Source organism: Primulina eburnea, unplaced genomic scaffold (genome assembly GCF_022965805.1).
Source record: "Primulina eburnea isolate SZY01 unplaced genomic scaffold, ASM2296580v1 ctg574_ERROPOS1476974+, whole genome shotgun sequence".
Classification (NCBI taxonomy): Eukaryota; Viridiplantae; Streptophyta; class Magnoliopsida; order Lamiales; family Gesneriaceae; genus Primulina; species Primulina eburnea.
In genome coordinates, this window is record NW_027331360.1 from 1 (window position 1) to 22,273 (window position 22,273).

Consider the following 22,273-nt stretch of genomic DNA (forward strand, 5'->3'; position numbering starts at 1 on the left):
CTCGTTGGTCCAAAGTGACCACCTACCTCACGGTCATGGCAATGGTTGAGAATCTTATAAAACTCTTCCTCCGCAACACACCGTCTTATCATGGAATCTGCACAAATCTTAAACAAGAACGGTTCCTCCCAAAAATAGTATTTCACGTCAGAAAAGAATTTCTTTCGTTGGTGAAAAGATAAGTTCGGTGGAGGTGTGCCTGTGACAAGAAAGTTAGCGAAATTTGCATACCATGGACAATTTCTCACCTCAAATAGTTGCTCATCCGGGAACCAATCATCGATAGCAGTGATCAACAGAATCATTACAAATACATTCTAATCTAGACAAATGATCTGCAACCACATTCTCAACACCCTTCTTATCTTTTATTTCTAAATCAAATTCTTGCAACAATAGAATCCACCGAAGTAGGCGTGGTTTTGCATCTTTCTTAGCAAGTAAATGTTTCAGTGCAGAGTGGTCAGTGTAGACAATGACTTTAGACAAAACAAAATATGCATGAAACTTGTCAAGTGCAAACACTACTGCAAGTAACTCTTTTTCAGGTGGTAGCATAATTCAATTGTGCCTCATCTAGAGTTTTACTTGCATAGTATATAGTGTGGAATACCTTGTTCTGTCTTTGGCCGAGGACAGCACCTACCGCAGTATCACTAGCATCGCACATGATCTCGAAGGGTAGATCCCAATCCGGTGCTACCAAGACAGGAGCCGTCACCAAGCGCTCCTTCAACTTCTCGTATGCCTGCAAACAATCAGAATTAAAGTCAAATGGCACATCTTTCATAAGTAAGGAAGATAGAGGTTTGGCAACTTTAGAAAAATCTTTGATAAAACACCGGTAAAAACCGGCGTGGCCTAGAAAACTTCTAACTCCCTTTATGGACGCCGGAGGTGGTAAGTTCTTAATCACTTCAACTTTCGCCTTGTCCACCTCGATTCCGTCCCCCGAAACCTTGTGCCCTAGGACAATTCCCTCTTGTACCATGAAGTGGCATTTTTCCCAATTAAGCACCAAGTTTGTTTCCTCACATCTCCTCAACACCACCGTCAGATTCTGCAAACAATCATCAAACGAAGAGCCAAATATCGAGAAATCATCCATAAAAATTTCAAGGAAAGTTTCTATCATATCATGGAATATAGCGGTCATGCAACGTTGAAATGTGGCAGGGGCATTACAAAGACCAAACGGCATGCGGCGAAAAGCAAAAGTGCCGTAAGGACAAGTGAAAGTGGTTTTCTCTTGGTCCTCCGGTGCAATCATAATTTGGTTGTACCCCGAATACCCATCCAAAAAGCAATAAAACTCATGACCCGCTAACCTCTCAAGCATCTGATCAATAAAGGGAAGGGAAAAGTGGTCTTTACGGGTGGCATCATTCAATTTTCTATAATCAATGCACACACGCCATCCCGTAACCGTCCTAGTGGGTATTAATTCATTATTTTCATTTGTGATAACAGTAATCCCACCTTTCTTTGGCACACATTGAACAGGACTTACCCATGCACTATCAGATATAGGATAGATAATACCTGCATCGAGAAGCTTAATCGTTTCAGCTTTCACTACCTCTTGCATCTTCGGATTCAATCTTCGCTGAGGTTGCACAAGAGGTGAGTACTTCTCTTCCATCAATATCTTGTGCATGCAGACTGACGGATTAATCCCTTTGATATCCGCCACCTTCCACGCAAATGCACCCTTGTGTGGTTTCAATACTTCCAACAGTTTGTCCTCCATCATATCTGTCAAAGCAGCAGAAATAATGACAGGTAAAGTGTTATTCTCACCTAAGTACACGTACTTGAGGTGTGGAGGCAGTGGCTTCAGCTCAAGTGTTGGGGGATCCTCGATGCTTGACCTTTGAGGGGTCAAATCTCTTCGTTCTCCTAGATCCTCTAGTCGCATCCTCATTGGCCTTCTCCATGGTTGGTTGGCATTAAAGTGTGCCACAATTTCGGCTCTTTCCTCATCCAATTCCTCTTCTCCCAATTCAGTATCGATAGTGGCCTCCAAAGGGTCCCTAAGAGCATCCTGCACATAGTTAGACGCAAGAGAGTCAAAAGCATCAATTCGAAAACAACTATCAGAATGCAGTGTGTGCTTAAGTGCATTAAAAACGTCAAATGTAATCTCTTCTTCGCCCACTCTCAATCTCAACTTCCCCTCTTGCACATCAATCAGCGCCTTGCCAGTTGCAAGGAACGGTCTACCCAAAATGAGAGGCATCTCGGTATCCTCCTCCATGTCGAGCACCACGAAATCGGCAGGAAAAATGAATTTGTCCACTTTCACTAGCACATCCTCAATCACTCCGCGGGGGTACTTGACCGATCTGTCAGCCAGTTGCAAGGACATCCTCGTCGGCTTAGGCTCGCCCAACCCAAGTTTCCTAAACACAGAAAATGGCATCAGGTTAATACTTGCACCAAGATCACATAATGCTTTATGAAAAACAACATCACCAATCATGCAAGGAATAGAGAAACTCCCTGGGTCTTTTAGCTTCGGTGGGATTTTGTTTTGCACCAAAGCAGAGCAACTCTCAGTCAAGTTCACTGTCATGTGATCCTCCAATTTTCGCTTGTTAGCTAAGATGTCCTTTAAGAATTTGGCATAACTAGGCATTTGCATTAAAGCATCGGCAAAGGGAATATTGATATGCAATTTTTTAAACACCTCAAGAAATTTGCCGAATTGTGCATCTAGTTTTGCCTTTTTCAATGCTGCAGGGAAAGGCGGGGGGGATAACAATCTTAGGATGTGCCGTGGGTGCTGGTGTAGAGTTAGATGACTTACCTTTTGACGCCTCAGCATGCTCATCCGATACTTGGCTTTTCTCTTTCTCTCTAGGCTCCAAAATCTTTCCACTCTTCAACTCAATGGCCTTCACTTGCTCTTTTGGATTAGTTTCGGTGTTGCTTGGCAAGGTGCCCGGCTCTCAATTTGCTATCATCTTGGCCAATTGCCCAATCTGAGTTTCGAGCCCCTTAATCGACGCATCTTGATTTTGAAGTCTAGTTTCTGTGGATGAAATAAACTTAGACATCATTTGCTCCAAGTTGGACTTTTCTTCTCTAGGAGTCTCGGATCTCTACATTGGTTGTTTGCCATATTGTTGTCCTCCTTGCGGTCTAGTTTGACTGTTTTGGCCGCCCCATGAGAAGTTAGGATGTTGCCTCCACCCAGGATTGTATGTGTTCGAATAAGGGTCATGCCTTGGGCGGTTTTGGACTCCCATTTGATGCACCGGTACTCCTTCGGGCACATAGAATGGATTGTCATCTTGACAGTCTTTCACATAGTGCTCACCTCCACATTTCTCACAGAATACCTCTTGCAAACGCATAGCCGTGCCACCCAAGTTCAAGCCATCTATTTTCCTGTTTAAAGCATCAAGTTGTGCAGTAATAGCAGAAAAATCAGTTACCTGGTGCACTCCTGCACTTCTCCGCTGGTTGTTTCTGTCAGATTGAGGATGATAACTGCTAGCAGCCATCTCCTCCAACAACTCATATCCTTCTTCCGCAGTCTTCCTCAACAGGTTCCCACACGCAGCAGCATCTATCATAGTACGGTTAGGAGTAAGCAAACCATAATAGAAGGTTTGAACGACTAACCCAAGTGGCAACTCGTGATGTGGGCATCTTCGTAATAGATCTTTAAAACGCTCCCATGCCTCATATAGTGACTCTTGATCGAACTGAGCAAATGTTGTGATGTCTGCCCGCAGCTTCATGGTCTTCGATGGAGGAAAGTATTTGATGAGAAACGCCTTCGCCATGTCCTCCCATGTAGCTATCGAACCTACAGGTAAACAATTCAACCAAGCTTTAGCTTTATCACGCAAAGAGAAAGGAAATAAACGCAGTCTAACAGCATCATCAGAGACTCCATTAAATTTAAAAGTATCGCAAATCTCAAGAAAATCCGCGATGTGTGTGTTTGGATCGTCCACAGCAGTTCCTCCAAATTGGACGGTGTTCTGAATCATCTGGATAATGGCTGGTTTTATTTCGAATTGGTTTGCCCGCACAATCGGCCTCACAATGCTGGGGCGTGCACCATCCAAAGAAGGCTGGGCATACTCTAACATGGGTATGCGGCGTGGCATTTCAATTCGTCTCTCGTTTTGGCGCTCCGCCTCCTGCTCTGGCTCGTGCCTTTCCATCAGTTCCTTAAGTCTTTGCTGTTGTCTTCGCCTGCAGAAAGTCCTTTCAATTTCAGGGTCACACTCAAGCTCCAAGTCAAGTGACTTTGGCATGCACCGGAAGAGATATCTGAATTAAAATATGGAGTGTTAGTTCGGTAAAAATAAAATACACTAAAGAAAATAACTAAAAATATAATTGTAGATTAACAGTCCCCGGCAACGGCGCCAAAAACTTGATCGAGCAAAACTTGCACTATGAATTCCCCAAGAAAATATGATTTTGTATGCTCAAAATATAATCGCAAGTGCACGATGTCAAGTAATAGTATAGTGTATATGAATACGAGTATCGTTCCACTGGAGACTGTATTTAACAATTATTATTTTAGTTATTAAAACTTTAGCGACGAAATTTGATTGTTTGTTTTATGACTAATAAAATTCAAGAAAATTTAATTAAACAAGATCAAAGATTAATTGATGAAATATGAATGCTAAATCAATGGATTAAATTTCAAATGATAAAAGAATTTGTTGGGAATTCTGGTTCACCTACCCCTTATTAATTTATTAATTCGTTCGGTTGAGTTCTACGCTTCCAACAGGATTTCCTATTCAATTGAACACACTCTCTCGAGCTATGTCAAACTAATTCACTCAATGAAGTAATTAAATGTCTTTAATTATTTATCAAGAATGAATCGCATTTCGATTAATGAAACCCCCTAGTTTTCGACCCTAAGGACTATGACTATCGGCACGTATCCAATTTCATATATCTATGCAAATTGTAGATCCGCGAATTACACCACTCGATCCTATCACTAGTTTTTTCTCTCGAACTCACTCGTGATATAAAATAGTCGTTAAAGTTAGCTACGCTCAACGACACAATGAAAATCGTAGAATAATCAAGAATAAATCACAAACCGACATATAAATTAACCAACTAAAAGTTCGGGGTAGGATCCCCTTTAATCCCAACAAATAATTGAAGTTAGCTACTAGAATTCATAATTAAAATAAGCAAAACAATGTTTAAACAAAGGAAATTAAACTAGAAATACTAGGCGTGACGAAATCTGCGAAGAACGATGCCCGGAAACCGTTGAATCTTCAATCCAAGTGCAAAAGCTCTCCCAAAATCCTTTGTGCTCTCAAAATTATGTCTGAATCCCCCCAAAAATCGGCCAAGCCACCTTTTCATCTCATTCTCCTCTCCAAAATAAGGTAAGGAATCGCACACAATATTTTGCCAAAAATAGATGGCGCTCGGGCGGTAGAAAACTACCGCTCGAGTGTGGAGCGCCACACTCTCTGTAATTAACCTCGTAACATGCAGCATTCGCGCTCGGGCGGTAGAAAACTACCGCTCGAGCGCCGACTCTTCTGTATTTTTTCTTTTGGTGATCACTGCTCGCGCTCGGGTGGTAGAAAACTACCGCCCGAGCGCCAAACTCCCTGTAAATTTCCTCGGATTCTCACCTCCCGCGCTGGGGCGGTAAAAACCTACCGCTCGAGCGCCGACCTTGCTGCACTTCAGTTTCTTGAGTTGGCACTTTGGTTCCAATTTTTTGGTTTTCCGGCTCCTTTTCCTGCAAATTCATCATGCCCAAGTGAGACATAATCAAAAGCAATTAATTACTAAAAAATGAACAAAAAGTAAATGAAATGCATGCATGCACAATGTAAACACAATTAAAACTAATGCAATAAACACGTAAAAACACCCCCTATCAAAGCCCGGAGGTTTACTTCAGAGTTTAGCCATTCCTGAATGGAAATGGGATCACATTTCCATGGATTTCGCGACGAAGTTACCTCGATCATCTAAAGGCTGCGATGCGATTTGGGTAATTATTGACAGACTGACCAAATCCGCTTGCTTCATTCCGTACAAGATGACATATCGACATGATCAGATGGCGGAGATATATGTCCGAGAGGTAGTTAGATTACATGGTGTGCCGAAGTCTATCGTATCAGATCGTGATCCACGATTCACTTCACACTTCTGGCACAATTTACAGCAAGCCTTAGGTACGACATTACACCTGAGTACTGCTTATCATCCTCAGACAGACGGACAGTCAGAGCGGACTATACAGACTTTAGAGGATATGTTCAGAGCCGTAGTGCTAAATTTTGGCACTAGTTGGCAAGATTCTCTACCTCTTTGTGAATTTTCTTACAATAATAGCTATCAGACAAGCATTGAGATGGCACCGTTTGAAGCTTTATATGGCAAGAAGTGCAGATCTCCGCTGTACTGGGATGACATCTCAGAAGTACCAGAACTTGGGCAGGATATGATTCGTGACATGACTGAGAAGGTAAAGATCATTCAGAAGAGAATGAAGACGACAAAAGATAGGCAAGCCAAATATGCCAATATCAGACGTAGACCGTTGGTATTCGAGCAAGGAGACCGAGTATTTCTAAAGATTTCCCCATTCAGAGGCGTTGTCAGATTTTGTAAGCGTGGAAAGTTGTATCCTCGATACATCGGTCCTTACGAGATCTTAGAAAAGATTGGCGACCGAGCCTATCGACTTGCTCTTCCTCCTTCGCTATCCGGGATACATGATGTCTTTCATGTGTCAATGTTACGTAAGTATATGCCAGATATTTCCCATGTCATTCAGCCTGACGAAGCTGAACTTGATCAGACCTTGAGCTATGTCGAACAACCGATACAAATTCTTGATCGGAAAGAAAAGAAGCTCAGGACGAAGACTATTCCGTTAGTGAAAGTCCAATGGAGTCGTCATGGCATCGAAGAAGCGACTTGGGAAACAGAAGCAGATATGCAACAGAAACATCCTGAATTATTTACATGATGTAAGTAAATTTTCAGTATTGATTATATTACTTGTCATGTATGTTTGATAATTTGGCTGCGATTTCGAGGGCGAAATCATTTCGTAGAGGGGGAGAAATGTAAGGCTCGAGATTATTAGTTCTCATTGACATAATACTCGGAATATATGAGTATGCATATATATATAATGTAATGAACCGTACTCTTACTACTTAAATTTGCGGAAAAATTTAAAATTTTCTTTTAAACTAAAAGGAATGCGGAAATGAAATCAAATACGGTCGTCACTACATCCTTCATCAATAAAAATGTTTGAAATCGACACCACCCATAACATTTGCTAAAAAGAAACACTTGCTCCAAAAGTCTTTAAATGAAACATAACATCAGAGTATTTTGAACTTGCATAAAAATCGTAAAATAACATGGGCGGTCCTCGGGTTTAGCCTACCGCTCAGTCCAAGTCTGCCCCTTGGTCACCACCTCCTGTCTCCTCAACATAGTCACCTGCATCGATCAAGTCTAGTGAGTCTAAAGACTCAACACGTATAAACTGGAATAACGAGTACTACATAATAAAATCACATGCAACTTTAAAATAGGACATACATAATTTGAAACTTTAACTTGCGTATTAAAACTTGAACATACGTACATACATACTTCGACGTGCCATAACTTAAACTTTTCGTAAACATGCTGCATACTTGAACATACTTGAACATACATAACTTCATCGTTTTACGTAGAAGATGTTTCAAAGCAAGTGACCCATACATAATAAACGCCTGATCAGACAAACCGCAGTACTGGGCTGACAGGGACGTATCCACTGCCACATACATGAGATCCCCGTTCATAATTTAACGGGCTGGTTGGTCCTGAAAGGGGATTGGTTACGGTGACCGGAAGCGCAACGGAAGTTCAAAAAAAAATCGAATTTTTAAGCAAAAATTTCGGCCACCATGTTCTTTGTGTAGCAAATACAATAAAACACAAAAATGACATTCATAGTGTGTTTAGAATTTTACCTATCAATCTTAAAAGATTGATGATGGCTCCAACTTAGTTGATATACAACTAAGCTCTTCAATGGCTAGACTATCTTCAAGCTTCCTTTGAGCCCGCCTTGCTCAAATATTAAGCCCACCACCAACTAGCTAGAACCACTCTAATTTTGCACTAGAAAAATTAGAGCATTTTTCTTTGAGAAGTGTATTGTTTTTCAACAATTGAAGAACAAAAATTGGAGGAGAATAATGAATAGTATTTTCGGCACTATTCATCCTAGGAGAGAAGGAGAGACATTTTTTTTGGTTTTGCAAAAAAGGTTGTGGTGTCCCAAAGCATCCCATGCCTTGGACATTGAAAAAGTTGTCTCCCAACCTTTCATCTCCCTTGCATGCCTTCCTATTTGGGCTTGTAACAATTACAAGGCCCATGGACTTTATTTAAATGTCTCAAACACATTTGAGCTCATTTAAAGTTTACTTGATTTTACTCAAGCCCACTAGTTTAATAATTATTTCTAATTGGGCTCTACAAGGCCCAATGTTATTTAATTAATCCAACATTTGTATTAATTTAATTACTTGGACTCTACTAGGCCCACTAGTGTTTAATTAATTCAACACTTGAATTAATTTAATTTAGTCCAAAATAATGTTTATGAAAATCACAATTTTCAAATACATTATTTATTTGGCCAACTTTTAATTTAAGAACACATTCATAAATTAAAAGTTACATTTCTCTTATAGAAGTCATACTTCTATTTTTCTTATGCTTATAAACTCATTTATAAGCCGTTCAACACATTGAACTAATTTCTCCTTTATAGAAGTCATACTTCTAATTTTCCTTACGCTTATAAACTCCTTTATAAGCCGTTCAACACATTGAACTATTTTTACTTCTCAACGGGTTCTAGAAAGCCAGTACTTGTGTGGCCCTCAATGGTTCATTGATACAACAAGCAGTGGGTTCACATCTCCATGTGATTCGGACTAAACATGTCCTTATATGAGCATACCCCAATTGCTCCATTCTTACTTATCAACTCCTTGATAACAAGAACGTCAGAACTCAAGTCTGATAGTACCCAACCAATCAAGTTAAACGCCTAGCAGCATCGCTTACATGATTCCCTAGGTATCAAATGATAGTGCCTGCAAGAACCATTCAATTATGGTTAGCGTACAGTACGGTCCCTTCAACTCATATATCCCGACCGATTCGACAACCATTGGTTTATCGAGAGTTGTCAATGAATCGATACTATGTGTCATGTCGTAGTTGCATCAATGGTGTAATCTATGAAACCCCTTTCATAATTACAACCATACTCTGGCCAGAGATTTCAACCTACATACACATGATAACACATAGGATATCCATACCCGAAGGTAAGCGGTGAATCCCCGACTACAATGCATCGACTCCTATGTGTTTCGACAGAACACCCAACCTTGCCACCTGATGACCCCATAAGAGTCGGTAAACAAGTCAAAGTGTAATTCTAGCACATAGAGTCTCAATGTTGTCTCGGGTCATAAGGACTAATGGTGTACAACCATAAACTAGGACGTTTCCACTCGATAAGTGAGAACCACTTGGAAAGTCCTTTAATGGAGGGTTGTTCAGTGCACTCTACCAGGAGCACCTATCTGCATGCTCGGACATCACAATGTCCCCTACCAATGAAACATGGTACTCACATCGCAGATACTAGTCTCTAACTCGAGCGGCCTATATCCTTCTTAGTGGCGGCTGAATCGACTAGGAACCGTTTAGAATATACAGTATTACAAATATGAGTTTCATGATACTCATTGTAGTATCCCGATGCCTAATTTGAGTTAATTATTGGATTAATTGTATTTCGGTGGGATCGGAAGGACAGAACCGGGTTCGGATCGTCCGAAGTTGGTTCGGATCGTCCGAAGTGGGTTCGGATCGTCCGTTCTGTTCGGAGTCAGACGAGTCATGTCATGTCAGAGTTCGGATCGTCCGATCAGGGTTCGGATCGTCCGAAGACAGGTGGCTGGACACGTGGAAGACATGCAATGTTCGGATCGTCCGAAGTGGATCGGATCGTCCGAAGTGTACCGGATCGGAGCGTCCGAAGTGGATCGGATCGTCCGATCGTTGTCTATAAATAGAAGCGCGAGGCTTCACTTTTCACTCGCCAATTCCGAGAGTTCCAGAGCGTTTTAGTCGTTTCTGATGGGTTTCTAGTCTTTTCCCGAGGTTCGGGCACTAGCGGGGAGCTACTGGTTTTGTAGCGGAGCTGTGCTCTAGTTGGGGGCTAGCGGCATCAGTAGGCTGACTACGGACGCAGGTATAGTTCTGGGTTCCCTTTGAGATTTGGGAGTATCTATTAGTCTAGTTAAGGCTTTTAGATGTGGTTTAGTGATATGGTATCACTTGGATTGTAGGCTTGATTCTAGGGCTGATTGCTAGGATCTACTGGTTTGAGGTACGAAAGTACTATCCGAGATAGCAGGATTGAGTATGCTTTACTATGTGTTGCATGTTTATATGTTGCATTATTATCTGTCATATGATGCATGGTTTATTATGCGGCATTTGCATAATCATGTTGAGCCTGATTATCTTTGAGATAGCCTGTTGAGAGGGTGCTCAGCCCTCGTTTGTTGTGGATGGTTGGACCCCGTTGGCCGACGGTGGTCAGGTCACCGGTATATCCACAGGTTTATTTTGGTATGGGAGCCACCTCCTGGTGCGACGGCGCAGAGTGCTACATACCTTGACGTCATTTGTCTGAGCAGTATTTCGATATACCCAGATCCTGGTATCCAGTACATTTTGCATACATGCATGTCATAGTCTTGTATACTCATGCTTTCGGTACTGAGCGTTTTATGCTCACGTCCTCGGTTTATCTCTGTTTTGGACACCCTATTCGATGGGGCAGGTCTCAGGTTAGACGGTCCAGGAGGGAGTGGACAGGGAGCTGGCAGAGGTTGACCTGTAGTTGTTGGTATTTGTTCTTGGTTTTTAGTTCGATCTGGTTGTTTAAGTATTTTGTACTTACAGATTCGATTGGGTTGTATTACTGTTTTTCCGCTGTTTACCTGATTCAGTTTTAAATGTTAATTTTGCATGCTTAAGTTCTGATTAGTAGGTGATTCTGGAACGGGTCACTACATTTATGGTATCAGAGCATGCATTAAGATTTTGGGATTTAGAACTGTTCTTTTGGGTTTAATCTCTGGTAACTTTTGTAGCTAAGAGATGTCTAGTTTTGACGACGATGCTAGTAGTCATGGAAGCGTTGGACGCTGGGGAGACCGCGACGATCGGGAACGTCGTCGAGAGCATCGAGAACGTCGTCAACACCGTCGTGATGAGCCTCGGAGTTTTAGTATGCATCGGTTCTTGCAGATGGGGCCGAAACCTCTTTCGGGCGGTGAGACTCCGGATGTTGCGGAGAACTGGCTTGAGAGGATGGAGAGCTGCTTCAAGACTTTTCAGTGCTCGGCGGAGCAGCAGATTGATACCCTTGATTTCTTGCTGGAGGGTGGTGCGCGCAAGTGGTGGAGGTCTACCTCTGCACCGATAGTTCAGCGACAGGGTCGAGTTCTTTGGGCCGATTTCCGAGCCGCTTTCATGTTGCTTTACTTTCCGCCAGCTCTTCTGCAGACCAAGGCGATTGAGTTGATCAATCTGAAGCAGGGAAGTTTGTCTGTTGATGAGTATCAGCAGAAGTTCTTTGAGTTGCTTCCATATGTTCCGCATGTCAGTGACAATGCTAGTGCCAAGTATAACCATTTTCTTCAGGGCCTCAATCAGGAGATTTATGATCGGGTTGTTGTCTGCGATGATCCGACATCGTATGAGGGCCTTGTAAATCGTTGTCGCCAGGCTGAGGGCAGTTTGTTGAGAGGTCGAGCCATGCAGTCTGCTCGTCCTACTAGTTCTTTGGGTCCCCGCGCCCAAGCATTTAAGAAGGCTGGATCTACTTCTTCTTCCTCTGGATCTGGAGGAGTTCACCATTTTGGGAAGAAGAGGGGCCCGTGTCAGCACTGCGGGAAGGATCACCCGACGGAGCGTTGTCGCAGGGTTGCGGGTGCTTGTTACAAGTGCGGTCAGATGGGCCACATGAAGAGAGATTGTCCACAGACGGGCGGAGGATCAGGATCTGGTTCTCAGGCTTCAGTTCATCAGAGGCCACAGCAGGGACAGTCTACTCAGGGTTCTAACCTCCGACCGCGTACTCAAGGGCAGGTCTTTGCTCTTAACCAGGATCAGGCGGCTGAGGAGAACGAGAGAGTTATCGCAGGTGTGTTTTTATTATGTGGACTACCTGCTTACGTTCTCATTGACACTGGTGCATCGCATTCATTCATATCTGCGAGGTTTGCTAAGCGTCATGCATTACCCTTCACTTCTTTGGACGTTGTGGTATCTGTTTCCACACCGATGGGTCATTCGGTGTTAGCTAAACGTCTAGTTTTGGGTTGTCCTCTAGAGTTTGAGGGTAATATTTTAACTGCTAATTTGATGATTCTTGCGATGGAGGATTTTGATTGCATTCTGGGAATAGATGTGCTGACTGTGTTTAGAGCTACTGTGGACTGTTATCAGAAGTTTGTGCAGTTTCGTCCAGTTGAGGGCGACAGTTGGTTTTTCTATGGAGAGGGAGCGCGACCCCCGATGCCTGTGGTTTCTGCTCTGAAAGCCTGTCGTGCTTTAGAGTCGGGCGGGGAAGGCTACCTTATCTATGCTATTGATTCGTCCGCAGTTAGTGTCGGTATCAGTGACATTCCAGTGGTTTGCGATTTTCCGGATGTTTTTCCCGAGGAGATTCCTGGTTTTCCTCCCGTTCGGGAAGTGGATTTCGGCATTGATTTAGTGCCAGGCACGGCACCAATCTCTAGGGCTCCTTATCGTTTAGCTCCATCGGAGATGCAAGAATTGAAACAGCAGTTGCAGGATCTTCTTGACAAGGGGTACATTCGACCCAGTGTGTCCCCGTGGGGAGCACCAGTTCTTTTTGTCAAAAAGAAGGATGGTTCTATGCGGCTCTGCATAGATTATCGGCAGTTGAATCGTGCGACGATAAAGAATAAGTATCCGTTGCCACGGATTGATGATTTATTTGATCAACTGCAAGGTACCTCTGTGTATTCCAAGATTGATTTAAGGTCTGGTTATCATCAGCTTCGAGTTCATCAGGGAGATATATCGAAGACTGCATTCAGGACCCGGTATGGGCATTATGAATTTCTGGTTATGCCTTTTGGGGTGACGAATGCACCAGCAGTTTTTATGGATCTGATGAATCGGGTTTTTCGGGAATTCTTGGATAAGTTTGTTGTGGTGTTTATAGATGATATCTTAATCTATTCGCATGATCAGCAAGAACACGCACAACACTTAAGGATTATTTTACAGACACTTCGCGAGAATCAGCTTTATGCGAAGTTGAGTAAATGTGAGTTTTGGATTGACAGGGTTGTATTCCTTGGTCATGTCATTTCTAGCGAGGGAGTTTCAGTTGACCCGAGCAAGGTGGAAGCGGTATTGAACTGGTCGCGTCCGACGACAGTAGCCGAGATCCGCAGTTTTCTGGGATTGGCTGGGTATTATCGCCGTTTCATTGCCAACTTCTCTCAGATTGCTAAGCCACTCACTCAGCTCACTCGGAAAGATGTTTCATTTGAGTGGACATCAGAGTGCGAAGAGAGTTTCTGTGAACTTCGCAGACGTTTGACATCTGCGCCTGTTTTGGCTTTACCGTCTGGATCTGGTGGTTTCAGTGTTTACACCGATGCCTCTTTGCAGGGACTAGGGTGTGTTCTGATGCAGAATGAGCATGTGATTGCTTATGCGTCGAGACAGTTAAAGCCTCATGAGGAAAACTATCCTGTTCATGATCTGGAATTAGCAGCGATCGTTTTTGCTTTGAAAATCTGGCGCCATTATCTGTATGGTGAGCGATTTGAGATCTTCACTGATCATAAGAGTTTGAAGTATCTGTTCACTCAGGCTGAGTTGAACATGCGTCAGCGTCGTTGGATGGATCTACTCAAAGATTACGATTGTGAGATCAAGTATCATCCAGGATCTGCGAATCTCACGGCCGATGCTCTTAGCCGCAAGGTGAGGTTATCTGCTCTTCAGACTTGTGCTGTATCTGGGATTATTCAAGATTTCTGTTCGATGGGATTCAATTGTAAGCATCGGAAGGGAACAGAGAGTATCCGTATAGCTACTATTTTGTCCGAGCCAGTTTTGTATTCTCGGATTAGAGATGCTCAGATGTCTGATTCTAAGGTTCAGAAATTAGCTCGGTTGGCTGATGGAGATAATACTTCTGGATTCCACTATCAGTCCGAGGGTCTTTTGTGCTTATCTGGTCGTGTTGTTGTACCGGAAGATGACACTTTGAGGGAGGAGATTTTGTCCCAGGCTCATCGTAGCAAGTTGAGTGTTCATCCAGGGAGCAACAAGATGTATAAGGATTTGAGGACTCGATTTTGGTGGAAAGGTATGAAACGTAATGTTTATCAGTATGTCTCCAAGTGCCTAGTCTGTCAGCAGGTGAAGGCTGAGTATCGACGACCTGGAGGTTTGTTGCAGAATCTTCCTATTCCAGAGTGGAAGTGGGAGCATATCACGATGGACTTCGTGACTCACTTGCCTATGTCTGTGGGGAATAGAGATGCTATCTGGGTGGTAGTGGATCGACTTACTAAGTCTGCCCATTTTCTTCCGTATAACAGAGATTTCACTTTCGATCGGATGGCACGGTTGTACATTCACGAGATTGTACGGTTTCATGGTGTGCCCGTGAGTATCGTTAGTGACAGAGATCCTCGATTCACGTCTAGATTTTGGGGCAGCTTTCAGCAAGCTTTGGGCACTACCTTGAGTTTGAGTACTGCATATCACCCAGAGACTGACGGTCAGTCAGAGAGGACTATTCGTACTCTTGAGGATATGTTGAGATCTTGTGTGATGGATTTCGGGCCAGCTTGGCAGGATCATCTGCCACTGATAGAGTTTGCATACAACAACAGTTTTCATAGGAGTATTGGTATGTCTCCGTTTGAAGCATTGTATGGTCGACGTTGTCGTACTCCCCTGTTCTGGGAAGAAGTCGGAGAACGACAGGTCGAGGGTCCAGAATTGATTCAGCAGGCCATGGACAAAGTTCTTGTGATCAAACAGCGGATTAAGACTGCTCAGGATCGACAAGCAAGTTATGCGAACACCAAGCGCAGACCTCTTAATTTTGATGCAGGCGAGAAAGTGTTTCTCAAGGTATCACCTTTTCGGAGGATTCTGAGATTTGGACTCAAGGGTAAGCTATCTCCGAGATTCATTAGTCCTTTTGAGATCTTAGAATGTGTGGGAGATTTGGCCTACAGATTAGCTTTGCCACCGTATCTGTCTAGTGTTCACAATGTGTTTCATGTGTCCTTGCTGAGACGATACGTAGCGGATGAGTCTCATGTTTTGCATCCAACAGAAGTTCAGCTGAATCCGGATTTGTCTTTTGTGGAAAGACCGGTTTCGATCTTAGACCGGAAGGATAAGGTACTGCGGAATAAGACTATTCCTCTTGTCTTAGTGCAGTGGCAGCGCCGAGGTACTGAAGAAGCTACTTGGGAACTAGAGAGTCGCATGCGGTCAGAGCATCCAGAATTGTTCTAGTTGTAGTATTTTCAGTTATGATTGTAATTTCAGTTGTGCTTTCAGTTGTAATTCATTCTTAAGTTGAATGTATTGTTGTTCAGAATTGTCATTCTTCAGACTCGATTTCGCGGACGAAATCCTTTTTAGAGGGGGAGAATGTAGTATCCCGATGCCTAATTTGAGTTAATTATTGGATTAATTGTATTTCGGTGGGATCGGAAGGACAGAACCGGGTTCGGATCGTCCGAAGTTGGTTCGGATCGTCCGAAGTGGGTTCGGATCGTCCGTTCTGTTCGGAGTCAGACGAGTCATGTCATGTCAGAGTTCGGATCGTCCGATCAGGGTTCGGATCGTCCGAAGACAGGTGGCTGGACACGTGGAAGACATGCAATGTTCGGATCGTCCGAAGTGGATCGGATCGTCCGAAGTGTACCGGATCGGAGCGTCCGAAGTGGATCGGATCGTCCGATCGTTGTCTATAAATAGAAGCGCGAGGCTTCACTTTTCACTCGCCAATTCCGAGAGTTCCAGAGCGTTTTAGTCGTTTCTGATGGGTTTCTAGTCTTTTCCCGAGGTTCGGGCACTAGCGGGGAGCTACTGGTTTTGTAGCGGAGCTGTGCTCTAGTTGGGGGCTAGCGGCATCAGTAGGCTGACTACGGACGCAGGTATAGTTCTGGGTTCCCTTTGAGATTTGGGAGTATCTATTAGTCTAGTTAAGGCTTTTAGATGTGGTTTAGTGATATGGTATCACTTGGATTGTAGGCTTGATTCTAGGGCTGATTGCTAGGATCTACTGGTTTGAGGTACGAAAGTACTATCCGAGATAGCAGGATTGAGTATGCTTTACTATGTGTTGCATGTTTATATGTTGCATTATTATCTGTCATATGATGCATGGTTTATTATGCGGCATTTGCATAATCATGTTGAGCCTGATTATCTTTGAGATAGCCTGTTGAGAGGGTGCTCAGCCCTCGTTTGTTGTGGATGGTTGGACCCCGTTGGCCGACGGTGGTCAGGTCACCGGTATATCCACAGGTTTATTTTGGTATGGGAGCCACCTCCTGGTGCGACGGCGCAGAGTGCTACATACCTTGACGTCATTTGTCTGAGCAGTATTTCGATATACCCAGATCCTGGTATCCAGTACATTTTGCATACATGCATGTCATAGTCTTGTATACTCATGCTTTCGGTACTGAGCGTTTTATGCTCACGTCCTCGGTTTATCTCTGTTTTGGACACCCTATTCGATGGGGCAGGTCTCAGGTTAGACGGTCCAGGAGGGAGTGGACAGGGAGCTGGCAGAGGTTGACCTGTAGTTGTTGGTATTTGTTCTTGGTATTTAGTTCGATCTGGTTGTTTAAGTATTTTGTACTTACAGATTCGATTGGGTTGTATTACTGTTTTTCCGCTGTTTACCTGATTCAGTTTTAAATGTTAATTTTGCATACTTAAGTTCTGATTAGTAGGTGATTCTGGAACGGGTCACTACACTCATCATATGAGCATCTCATATTCTTTCTACTATTTGTATATTCAAGGGCTTTATCTATGCAACTAGCATGGGTATACAGATAAAGATGTGCCAAAATAATAATATCAAATATTACTAAAATAAAGATTGCTTATACATAGAGTTTCATTGTGAACACTCGGCCAACACTTGGCTCGACGGGCACCTACTCTAACAGGTCCCCGTTCATAATTTAACGCTTTCCAACCACGATCTAACCCGTTCATAATTTAACGGGGTGGACAGGTCCTCGGCCACGTTCACCGACTTCCAAACCCATTCAATTTGGTCACAGGACATTTAGCATACCTCAAAACTTAAAATATTTTCTTGGACGTCAACATACTTACTTGGTGTTGAGGGATTCGTTGGACTTCGATCGGGGCAGTTGCTGCAACATACTAACATGAACTTGCATACTTAACTGGCATAACTTAGACGTAGAAATCATACTTACTCCTAAGCTCAATCAATACTTAGGACGTTCTAAGTTTTCCCATGACTCGACCTTGAAAACATCATATTAAACCTTAGCATACAACCTCCAATCGAATCCTAAGGGATGAAAGAATGTATCCCAAAAATAGGAGGACACGGACCCCGTGCCTGGGTCCGGGCTTAGGTCCGTGTAGATACTGCATGGTGTGTGTGTCGAAAAGTAAAGGCACGGACCCCGTCTATGGGTCCGGGTTAGGGTCCGTGTAGATACTGTGAAGGGAACACTCGGAAAGGAGAGGGGTACGGACCCCATGCATGGGTCCGTGTGGGGGTCCGTGTACCCTCAGGAACTTGGCACTGCTGAGGGAACAAAGGCACGGAACCCGTGTCAGGGTCCGTCCGTGGGTCCGTGTACCTGCGGGAGAAGTAAATCTTCGGAAATTCTGTACGGGTTTTTGCTTACTCGACTAGACCCGATTGTACGGACCATAAACCGACACCCCCGAGTCATTCCTAGGACCCTAAGGAATTATACCAACCCAAGTAAACATTAAAATTTCCCCAAGAGCAGTTAACCATCAATGACAACGACACAACTCAAAATTCGGCACAAGGTTTTCTTCCTATGACTCTTGAATCAACTTAGTGCCTATTGACACGAAAAGAATCATTAGTGACCATCCCAAACAACATAAACAAGGTACCTATATGCAGCTACGATCACCTGTCGATTCCCAACGAAGCCTGCAACAATTAAACTTCAAGGATACATCAATATCATAACTTTTCTGAAAACGCAGTTTGAGCAGTCCCACAAAAAACATCATAACTCACTCAATTTTCATCCAAAAATCTCGAATTTTATATCAAATCGAAGGCATCGAAAAGTTCTACAATTTTCTAGTTGAAAGTTTTCTCAAAATCCTGACAGAAAAATCGCAGTTTTCAACAGAACAGTGAGTTACGAGATTTCAGATCTAAATAGTATTTCAAACGCGTTCAAACCATTTTCCACTCAAACGACGAACGTCACACATGGATTTTCACGCATAAAATAACACGACGCATACTATGACAAGATCGATGCAGAAAGAACAGATTATACGTGCCTTTTGATATTAAAAATACCGTGACGATGATACCGAAGCGGAGACGGTGCGAGGCTCGATCCGGGACGAGCGTGGCGCTAAAAATCCTTGAAGAAAACACACGAAAATATGCTGGAATAATTCAGAGGAGGGGGCGGCCGTTTCTTTCACAAGAACCCTAGGTTTTCTTTTTAAAATCTGAAAATAAACTTGTAGGTGTGTGTTGTGTGTTTTAGTGTGTGTAAAAACGTGTTTAGTGTGTGTGAGTGTAGAAAACGTGTGTGTGATTTAATTAGGAGAAATTTAGTGCTAAATTAACTAATTAAAATACTAATTAAAAGTTAACACTTACTAATTTAATCAAACTCTACAATTAAAATGATTACACACCAATTTTAAAAATTTTAAACTCTTAAATCAATAACTACATAATAATGTTTTAAAATATTAAAACTTAATAACTTATTAAAATGCCTCATCCTCAACTTAAAATAAAATACCATATTTTAAATTACCAACATCGTCACCGGTCTTTTCCTCGATCCCGCTTCGAATAGTCGCCTGAAACATGAAACTCGAAAAAAACATTTTAACGTGCATCACAATGAACATGATTAATTTAAAATAATGCATTTTTCATAAATTATGAATGGCAAAAACTCATTTAAAATTAATCAAATGATTTAATAATAAAATGAATGCACAGGTTATACGTGTACTGAATTTGAGCACTACAGTTCTTATGCATGGCAAAAACTCATTTAAAATTAATCAAATGATTTAATAATAAAATGAATGCACAGGTTATACGTGTACTGAATTTGGGCACTACAGTTCCTCCCCCACTTATAAAAATTTCGTCCTCGAAATTAAATCTTACCGAACAACTCCGGGTAGCGAAGTCTCATATCTGCTTCGGACTCCCATGTGGCCTCTTCCACTGATTGGTTGAGCCACCGGACTTTGACTAGCTTAGTCACTTTGTTCCAAAGCCTACGCTCTTGCCTGTCTAGGATTTGGACCGGTCTCTCCTCAAAGGACAGGTCTGGAGCCAACTGCAACGGCTCATAACTTAGAATGTGCGAAGGATTAGCCAGGTATTTTCTCAGCATTGAGACATGGAACACATTGTGCACCCCGGCCAGATTCGGCAGAAGGGCAACACGATAAGCTAATGTTCCAACTCTCTCCAAAATCTCGAATGGTCCTATGAACCTCGGACTCAGTTTGCCTCTTTTCCCAAATCTCATCACACCCTTCATAGGTGCTATCTTGACGAATACGTGATCACCAACGGCAAACTCGAGATCTCTCCTCCTCTTATCAGCATAGCTCTTCTGACGGCTTTGGGCAGTCTTCATTCTGTCACGAATCTTGACCACCACGTCTGCAGTCTGCTTAACTATCTCTGGACCAAATTCTGCTCTCTCACCAACTTCATCCCAATGAACTGGTGATCTGCACTTCCTTCCATACAACGCCTCATAGGGGGCCATACCAATTGATGATTGGAAGCTATTGTTGTATGTGAACTCCACTAGAGGTAGTCTAGGCTCCCAAGCTCCTTGAAAATCAATCATACACGCTCGCAACAAGTCCTCTAAAATCTGAATCACTCGCTCAGACTGGCCATCTGTCTGCGGGTGAAAAGCTGTACTGAAAAGCAACTTCGTCCCCATGGCTGTGTGTAAGCTCTTCCAGAAGGACGATATGAATCTCGGGTCCCTGTCGGACACAATTGAAACTGGGAACCCATGCAAACGGACTATCTCCCGAATATATAGCTCTGCGTACTGCGTTATGGAGAAAGTCGTCTTCACTGGCAAAAAGTGTGCTGCCTTAGTGAGTCGGTTAAGTATAACCCAAATAGAATTCGATCCTCGGATTGACCTCGGCAACCCAACCACAAAATCCATAGTAATGTTCTCCCACTTCCACTCAGGGATGGGGAGTGGCTTAACCAATCCTGCTGGCCTCTGATGTTCAGCTTTTACTTGTTGGCAAGTGAGACATTCGGACACGAACCTGCGGATGTCTCGCTTCATCCCTGGCCACCAATACAAAAGCTGGAGATCCTTATACATGTTGGTACCTCCTGGATGGATAGAATACGGAGATGCGTGTGCCTCTGTCAAAATATCTTGTCTAATCGAGTCACCACTAGGCACCCACATTCTTCCTCTGTACCTCACTATCCCATCTGACACTGTATAAAGAACACAGCCTTTGGCCTCATCTCTCAATATCCATTTCTGTAGCTGCTCGTCTGAAGACTGTCCTGCCCGGATACAGTCTAGCATATCAGATTTGAATGTAAGATTAGACAGCTTAGGAGCTCTGCCCTCACGATAAATATCTAGACCAAACTTCTGAATCTCAGATTGAAGAGGTTTCTGCACTGACAACTGAGCTACAACTGCCACTTTCCTGCTCAATGCGTCCGCGACAACATTAGCCTTTCGCAGATGGTAGCTAATTTCGCAGTCGTAATCCTTCACAAGTTCCAACCATCGTCTTTGTCTCATATTCAACTCCTTCTGCGTGAAGAAATATTTGAGACTCTTGTGGTCGGTGAAAATCTGACATTTCTCGCCGTATAGGTAGTGTCTCCAAATTTTCAGTGCGAAGACAACGGCGACTAACTCTAGGTCGTGAGTCGGATAGTTCTTCTCGTTCACTTTTAGTTGCCTGGAAGCATAGGCTATGACCCGACCCTGCTGCATCAATACTGCGCCTAACCCGAGCTTAGATGCATCAGTATATAACACAAAGTCTCCTTGCCCGGATGGCATGGCTAGCACTGGCGCTGAAATAAGAGCTTGCTTCAACGTATCGAAGCTCTTCTGGCATTCGTCGCTCCACACGAATTTAGCATTCTTCTTGGTGAGTGACGTGAGTGGCACCGCTATGGATGAAAATCCTCGAATGAACTTACGGTAGTATCCGGCCAAACCCAGAAAACTGCGGATTTCTGATGCGTTCTTAGGTTCAACCCAATCTCTAACCGCTGCTACCTTAGATGGATCCACTTCAATTCCACTGCTAGATACAATATGCCCCAAAAACGCTACCTTCTCCAACCAAAATTCACACTTACTGAAGTTCGCATATAACTTGCGACTCTGCAAGGTCTGTAAAACTGTTCTCAAGTGCTGGCTGTGCTCCTCATGGCTCTTCGAGTATATAAGAATATCGTCAATGAATACTATGACGAATTGATCGAGGAATGGCTGAAATACTCGGTTCATGAGATCCATGAAAATTGCTGGAGCATTAGTCAATCCAAACGGCATCACTAAGAATTCGTAATGCCCATACCGGGTCCTGAAAGCTGTCTTGTGAACATCTGCATCCTTCACTTTTAGCTGATGGTACCCTGATCGAAGATCTATCTTAGAGAACACTGTAGCTCCCTGTAATTGATCGAAGGTCTTCGATTCTAGGCAACGGGTACTTATTCTTGATCGTTACCTTGTTCAGTTCGCGGTAATCGATGCACAGTCTCATGCTTCCGTCTTTCTTTTTCTCAAAAAGTACCGGTGCGCCCCACGGTGAGAAACTCGGGCGGATAAACTCCTTG

The 22,273-nt window shown here is 43.2% G+C and overlaps 1 non-coding gene across 1 annotated transcript; it reads left to right on the forward strand.

Moving 5' to 3' along the window:
- The first annotated feature begins 3,639 nt into the window (after nucleotides 1–3,639).
- Nucleotides 3,640–3,745, forward strand: LOC140821472 (small nucleolar RNA R71). Its single transcript, XR_012115749.1, has one exon. It is a non-coding gene; the product is annotated as a small nucleolar RNA R71 (small nucleolar RNA).
- The last annotated feature ends 18,528 nt before the right edge of the window (nucleotides 3,746–22,273 follow it).